Genomic DNA, 8,842 nt, shown 5'->3' with positions numbered 1-8,842 from the left:
AACCCACACAGTATCATAGAAAATTAGGTCAACTTTGAAATATCCGCAATTCAAAATATCCACATCTGAGCTGTTTTAAACGGAATGATCAACAGCATGGAGTGTGTCCAGGTCAGTGCGGTGCGTCATGCGATTCCCCCTCGCACATGCAGTATGTCCTATGCACCCCGCTGAGAAACACCAGTGATGTGTGTGTGTGTGTGTGTGTGCTGCACTCGTATGTGTGTATGTAAGTCTTGTGTGTGTACATCCGTGTGTGAGTCTGTGGCTGTTGTGTACGTGCCTTGACAATCTGGTGTGCAGTGAAGCTCGGTCTGCAGCAGCCTGTTGCTAGGTTTACCTGCACTATACCTGGCACAGGATAAATCAAGCAGATGCTTTCCTCTCAGGAAACTGTCCAATTACCCGGCACTTACCAACTGACAGTATCAGGGCCGCACACAAATATGCTCCAACTGGTGTTTGTGCACCTTCCTGAAAGCCCTCCTGCAGTATTTTGGGGACAAATTATTTTTCATGCAAGACTAGAAAGTATCTGTAACTCCGATACAGAATCATTATTGCTCTTTTGACTATCTGTACTGCCTTATTATTTATCATGATTCTAGTAATCAAGGTTTATTCTGTGTCAGAGTTATGAGTGTGCAGCTGTAGTATGTTTTCAAGTATACCACACACTGTCAGTAAGTACTGGGTGCATTTTGTACAACTAGCCATTGAGAACCTGCAACTTTCCTTTAATGCTCTACAAGATGCTCTTATCAATCTTAAACTGGTACTTAATGCAAATAAAACAAAATTCATGCTGTTCACTAGAGCCAGACATATTGATCACAATTGTATGCATATATCCACTGCGAATGGATCTAACATTGAGAGAGTTACTGAATATAAATATCTTGGCATCTGGCTTGATGAGAAATTTACTTTTAAATACCATATAGACAATCTTGTTAGCAAACTGCGTCAAAAAATTGGCTTCTTTTACAGAAACAGAATCAGCTTCCCTATGATTAGCAGAAAGAGGATTGTTGAGGCAGTTTTCCTATCAGTGTTGGATTATGGGGATGTAATTTACAGAAATGCTGCTCTTTCCACTCTTAAACCCCTAGACACGGTTTATCATTCTGCCCTCAGATTTATTACTGGTGATAGCTATGGTACTCACCATTGTATTCTGTATAATAAGGTGGGTTGGTCTTCTCTGGCAGAGAGGCATAATAAACATTGGTATTTGTTTATGTATAAAGCCCTCGTTGGAAAGCTACCACCCTACATTTCAATGATGCTGGACTGGAACCTTGGACCCTATCAAACTCGCTCAAATGACTTGCTTATGCTTAAGGTCCCCCAAGCACGGTCTAAATTTGGACAATCAGCCTTTTATTTTAGTGCTCCAAATTCTTGGAATGATCTTCAACACACACTAAAAATCAATACTCACTAACCTATGGACAATTTAAAACCATGATCACAAACCTCCCTGCCTCAATGTGTAACTGTTTTAATTGATTTTCTTTATTCTCATCTATGTCTTGTCCTATTTATTTAAAACTTTGAACTTGTTTGTAACTCAACATCATTGTAAATGAGGGCAACCTCAATGGTTATTCGAGTTTAAATAAAGGTTTGAAATGAAATGAAATGAAAATTTTCCCTAGCCTGATTTTGTGTATACCCATTTTAATTGTGATTTAAAGGCTGCTATGTACTTTGAGGAAGAAATGGAAAAGCACCTCTACTAAGCAACATTCCCATATGCCCAGTTAATATGTAACCTTTGACCCATATTTAAATCTGACGTGCCTAAAACTCAAGAACGCTGAATCTGCTTCACCATTATAAGATTAAACTCTAAAAGTAACATCTTGTGTGTTTCTCACATAACTGTGAGGCTGAAATATGCAAATGCCCAAATCTCATAGATAACATTGGCCAAGTGGCCTTGACAAAATAATAACTTGTTGTCTTCTAGAAGAAGGTGGTCAGTGCTAGAACTATAATTATCATTGGCTGTTCAGTTCATATGGCCTTATATGTTTTGACCAATAGCTTTATTATATTCTATCTGTATTAACATAATCATGAATATTCAACACTATAAAACCTGCAGATGTTGTGTTCCTTGGCTCCCAACCTGCAGATTGAATGAACCTGTGAAAGTGCCACTCTCTCGTCCTGAGTTTTTAATATGGGTGTATTGGCTATCATGGGAAATATGAACTTCGGATTTTTCATTTGTCTCTTGTGTTTCTCTTGGTCAGCCCTCACTTTGTTTTCTGGCAGCATTTGCAGTGAAATCACAGCTCCACATTTGGAGTGCAAGTGAATGAGGAATTGAGCAAACACATTGCTTCTAGTCACTTTGCATGCAAACAGGCACAACTATTGTCTATTCTTCTAAGCAGGCTTTATGTCTTTGCCTGTTAAAGCAGAAGTATCCTGCCTTTCAAGTTGTAAACTTTACTTAGGGAAGTTGGTAGTAACACCAACTATCCTCTCAATCTTTTGTATATATGCATACTGACCCAACATTAGCAGCTCATTCTGCTTATCACTGTCATATTACATCATGACAACATCTAACATAAGTCAGCAACTCACTTTCTGACTTCCTTATAGGCTATAAAGAATTATTTGTTCCCTAGAGTTGTGCATCGCTATGTTGACTCATTTTGAAAGGCCTTTGATTTGGATGTTGGGTTTGGTTTCTCCTCCTGACCTTGGACTGTACATCTCATCCCCAGGCAGAAGACACAAGTCTTGGCTTCAAACTGTGATCTGGACACGACCTCTAAGTGAACTGCAGTCATACCCAGACATGGGTAGTTTAATGAGAAAGCTTCAGGTATGACTCATTTCTCATGCCAGTAACACTGTCCTAGCACTATTTCCAATACTGCAGAACTGTATAACATCTCAGATGAGTCCTACCCACAGCTAATAACAAATATACACGAGTATTACCATATGGAACCCTCCCACACACACTTTTTTCACTTGCATTACATCATTTAATTTGCATTAATCATTACATTTATTTTAAATTTAAAATAAGACACATTTTGGACATAAGACTTTTGTTTGCAATGTGAGGAGTCTTATTTAATATATTTTATATTTTGCGCCAATCCATGTGTCACCAAGGATATTCAGCAGAGCTGTGACCAAGTCAACTGTGCTCAAGTCTAAAGTCAGTCTCAAGTCTTGAGGCACAAGTCTCAAATCAAGTCCCAAGTCTAAATGTAGAACACCAAGTCAAGTCAGAACAAATCAAGAGTCCAGTATCAATGTAATATCTTAAAGAAAACTAAATATCTAGGACTTTTCAATGCAATATGGTTTTAATAGGATAAAAACTTGGTAAGAGCATCATGAGTTTGATTTCTATAATCAGTTTCAACTTCAATAAATTCAATCATTCCATACAAATTCAGAAAACAGAATTTAAATTCAGTCGTCTGCTGGAAGTCATTTACACAAACACAAGATCTCAAGTCAAGACTTTAGAAACCTTTTCAAGTCGTCAAAGTACAAGTCAAAGTCAAGTCCCAAGTCACCAGAAGTCCAGTCAAGTGTCAAGTCTTCTCTTCATGCATCAAGTCAAGTCTCAAGTCTGACTAGAGTCCAACTCATGTGACTTGAGTCCCCACTACTGATATTCAGGCATAAAATCTCTACTTTGACTTCTTTTTGGCTTGTTCTTTTTTTAAATGCTAACCTATGAAATCCTAACAATAGTTGAAGAGTATGTGAACAACAGGCGATGAGAGCTGCTGAGATTAATGACTTTGTGATGGACAATGATGCTGGAATCCCTTGGGTGCACAGAAGGCTGGCTCCCATATTGGATCCTATTTTACCTCTCATGTTAATATTAAACTCCTTTGTCATCTGGTCCAAGCAGAGAACATCTCAGTTAATTGAAAGAGCACTGGGGTGCCGGGAAAACAGATTAGCTCCTTCCCTCCCGAGATGTGCGCTTACTGTACTTTTATGAATGACTCTCTCTAAGAAATCTTGGTTGTAAGATTATTTCTTTTACAAAACATGAACATTCAACATTGAGAAGAGTAGGCCATTAGTGTTAAAAATGCCTTACCACTGGTCACTGAACAGACGAATTCATCTCCAAATGGATTTTGATTCTTTTTGTGTTAAAGAATCACATTTTCAAGCTGTAAACTTGAATTACTAGCAGCACTGTATTTTACCCATAGTCCATCAGAAACAAGAAGGAAGTCCTATTGAGAACAGCATTGGCTCTCATTTTACGACTATTGAGGATTTCATTCCAAACTAATTATTATCAAAAAACCACATGACTCTTGAGGTCAAACACTTTTCTTGGTATTGAAAACAATCATTTTAAGGACAATATAATGATGTAATGATCACATCAAAATAGATCAGATAACCATTATGAGACTTGGAAATTGTCTATTCAATTCTGTTGCCGGTTTAGAAATGCAATCAGCTGTTTGCTATTGTTGCCCAAGAGCTGAAGACCTCCACTATGGCTGCTAGAAGGTGCATGACACCACCTGATAGCCCTCTGTATGTTCTGCCAGTTGTTTTTTTTTTTTATTATTTTAACTTTCAAAGTGGTATTGAGTCCATGTCAGCCAATATGGCGGCAGACAATCATCGATCCCTGCGGTTCATCTCTGGCTCGTCTCTCTTGGCCCTCTCCGTGCTCCCGGGCTTCTCTCTGCATCCCCCCCCCCACCACCACCACCACCGTCTGGGCGCTGGACACTTTATTACCAGCCTCCTGACAATGAGGGAATAATTATGGGATGTCAGGAGGTCCTCCGCGGCTGACGGACAGGCTATTTGCGGTGTGTTCCTTTCTTTATTAGTAGTCCACGATTCGCATTAGAGCCGTGCGGGAAAGCGGAGCGGACCGACTCTTTCAGTGCTACAGGAATAGCAGTCAGTCGTCATGTGAGGCTTGCGATGTTAATCCCACATGCTCTTTGTGTGAAGTGCATGTAGATTGCATGTAATGTGCATTTGTAGATGTCAACAAGCGAATCATCACATTTGGAGTCGAATGATTACTGAAAGATCATAGAATTCTTGTACATGGGTGAGAAAAGTGGGTTGAACCAGTGATCCTTTGCGGTGAATGGTACCAAGCGGGTGCACATAAGGCCAGGGAGTCAGACCTGTCAGTGAGGGGGATCCAGGAGCCTCGGGGACCCAGCCGCCGGGGCCCTCGTCTCATTAATTATCACCCTGTCAGGTGTGTTGCATAAGAAATAAAGAAATAACCAGGCAACGTGATCTCCCTGACCTCATCAGCGGGGAGCGGAGTGATGAAACAAAACCTCCTCAACGTCTCGGGCCTCAGCTGCCGACTAATGAAGGGATCACTCGCTCTTCCAGATGGAACTGAGCGAATCCTGTGGGCTTGACTTGACTTAGAGAGTTTGAATCTCCATCTCTTCTTCTTCACTCGACTCTTGTCGTCTGCTATAAGGTGACACTTGACAGGGTAAATTGTTCGTATATTCTTTCCCTTCTCCTCCAGGAATAGGACAAAGCTGTTGGAAAAGGGAGAACTGCATAGGCAGTGCATAAAAGAATATACAGTAAGCATGAAAGGAGGCAAGATTAGGCAGCAAAGTGACAAAAGAGGCAGCAGTCTGGCTTTATGTGTCCTCATGCGTCCTTTTCAGGTTTGGGTGGCAACAGGTTTTGTAGTTCTCAGACTTCCTGCCCCCACTGACATTAATAACACAGCAAAGGGTCATTTGTCAGAGGGACATTTGTCTACGGACTTGACATTTATCCCACAATGCTGTATGTTTGTGGAGGAATTGTGGTCAGTCTTTCGATTGCTTATCGATTGCGAGACGTTGACTCTGTGGATGGTGTTCTGCAGTGTAGGCATCAAATAACGGCCCAGTGTGAGATCTACTTACTGCCTCCTTACACATAGCTCACCATAGAACAGTCAATACAGTCTGTAGGAGTGGCAAGTGTCTCAAACTTTAGTTATGTTGTTTGCACTGCTGTAAGTCACTGTGACCTGGGTGCCTCCACATCCATTGAAGTGCACCAACAGGTACACTCCCCCAATGGGCAGCGGTCTCTTAAATAAATAAATAAAAAAAACACTGTTACAAGGCTGTATAGGTACTTTGATGCTCCAAGGTTGCCATGGCCACTAAAATCAGAATGCTGCATGGCAGGATGCTTAGGGATATTGTCCCCGGAGATTAAGCCAGATAGGAGAAACACTTCATGAAGCCAGAATGACAACCCGCTCCATAATTAAAGCTTTCAACAGCATAATAATCTCCTCTTTAAGCGATCAGAGTAATATGTCTGTTCAACTCCACAGGAGTGGATGGAGAATATTTGATTTGCTCCAAAAAGCATAGAAGACCTTGACAAGGTTGTAAGAGCTTGCTAATTGACATGGTTGCCATGGCCACTACAATTCTAATGTTGCATGGTGGGGTGCATAGGGACGCTATCCCCTTAGACCGAGTCGCATGGGAATACGCCTTGTGAGAGTTGAAGGTTGGGGAACATGAGATTTGTGAGACCAGTTTACCATATATACCACCCATTAAGCCAACTCCCATCCATACCAGCATGTATTCACAAGGGGGCTTTGGATCTGCTGCAGAGATACTGTAAATATCTGGTGGTAGTCTAATATACTGAATTAACAGATCAATGTTGTCTGTTTACTAAAAGTCTGAGCCCTACTTATTTAATCGGGGCATACTAAGTTGTTAAAATAACATAATAAAGTCAGAATATGTTATGTAGTGTGATGTGTCTCACCACCAGCCAAAGGGGATTTTTATTCCAGGATTCCAACACTGGCCTATGGAAAAGTAATGTGATATTTTCCAGAATTTCCAGAATTTTTTGGTAAAAAAACAACAACAAAAAAACATTAGCTTTTGTACACATGAGCCTTTTATGTAGTTGTATTCCCACCATCAGTCCACACACTGTAATGTTTGCCATAGTGAAGAATATTCTTCAGCTATAGAGTGGGAGCTTATTTGCAGGCTGCAATGCCAATTACTGCTTTATCACTTCTATGCAAGGTAAGTTGTGAAGGTTGTTTTTTCCCTGGTGTTGCAGTCGGGAAAGATGACTTAATGTGTCCAAGTGTAATCAGAAAAGCCCTGAGCCCACAGGCAAACTGCTAAAAGCTGTCTTGGTACACACAGAACAGAGGAGGAAGCATCCTACAGTGGACACACAGATAGTTTAGTTCTTTCCCAATAGCCTTTTCATTTCATTTTCAGATACGTTTCAGTGTGTGTCTGCTGTCATTAAGCATACACTGACAGGTTTCCACATCACAGCGAAGCCAAGCACCAAGCAATGTACTTTGTCAAGACACATTCCCTCCAGATCTTCCTATAAGATCATTCTGTGCTCCAGGGAATGTCCATAAGTACATACTCCATGCAGCGGCTATGTTATTAGACAAAGTTAGGACTCCCTGGCAAAGGCAACCTGCTTTGTCCCTGCTCCAAACATCATGAAAACAACTCTACCGCCACCTGTTGGTGGATCTGACAACGACAACACGTTTCTGTCTCACTGTTTCAGACCACACATCACCCTCGGTTGCAGACGAGTTAGAGATGATTTTGAAGCTTTTGGACAATTGATGTGGATTGTGCAAAAGAAAGTCAACATCCGGAAGATGTTCCTAATATTTTGCACATTCATTGTATTTTTGTTTATATTGGTGAGATGGTGATTACTCACAGACCTTTTAATCACATCACAAGTTTTATCACATCACATCACTGATTGGCAATATTGAAACCTGTTTGCTGCTGCTATCAGATATCCATCAGACACAAACTGAGCCACAACTTGGAACGGTTGCAACAAACAGGCACTGTTTATTACCATAAAGCTGAGCATTACCATAAAGCTGTGCATGTACAGCTGGAAATAACAAAATGGACTCGCAGCAAAAGTAGTGTTTTGGTGGCTGCTATTTTATTTTCGAAATCAAGCAGCACAGAGCTACTTTAACGCAGTGGCAGAATGAAGAGGAGAAATAGTGCAGCTGGAATTGCTATTTGAATTTATTAGCAGAACGTTGTTCTATGATACATCGCTTTCACCGTCAGTTGTTGGCACTGCTGCCATGCTCTCTGCCTCCCAAACATCGTATCTAAGCAACTTGGGTATCAGAAAACTTCCACATTCCCAGTAGTAGGCCTAGGGTATTTAACACTTCCTTGGGTCTAAAGGTCATATAACTCGCAACTACGATAGCATTTGAAGACAGCATGAATCAAGGTCAATGTAATGTAATTAAAAAGGAAAAGGAAATTATTGTAATCCTAGACTACTGACTACATTTCAGTCATAAAGTCAACTTTTCAGCGTATTGGAGAAGCTACGAGGTTTGTGATTGGTTGAGCGCATGCGCAGTGTCAAGCCAGCTAATAACAAATTGCATTTCCGGTCAGAACTTTAAAAATAAAACGCCTACGACCTAAATGATTGCCAATATCTACGTAGGCGTTTCTTTGCGGTGGCCAATCTGTGTGTGACAAAAATAGTAACAACTAGATTGAGCTAACAAATCTATTTTTTGCATAACAGGTTAGTAATTTACAAGTTTGTCCAAACAGAGCTTTCTCACAATGTAATTGCACTGGCTAATTTGTGACAAAAAATATATTTTGCTGGCGAATATTTTAGTGTCAACTACATTGAGCTAGCATAGCGGTTTTGCCCAGTTGATGTAGAATTGATAAAGTTTGGGAAATGCTAACAAAACACCCCCCTCCCCCAACGGAGTCAGTTTACGCTTTTATTTTTAAGGCCAAATCGTCCA

Source organism: Centroberyx affinis, unplaced genomic scaffold (assembly GCF_046629955.1).
Source record: "Centroberyx affinis isolate AG114_WGS23_722 - 3 ecotype Tasmania unplaced genomic scaffold, CSIRO-AGI_Caff_v1 ptg000120l_1, whole genome shotgun sequence".
NCBI classification, from domain to species: domain Eukaryota; kingdom Metazoa; phylum Chordata; class Actinopteri; order Beryciformes; family Berycidae; genus Centroberyx; species Centroberyx affinis.
This window is presented reverse-complemented; position numbering follows the sequence as displayed.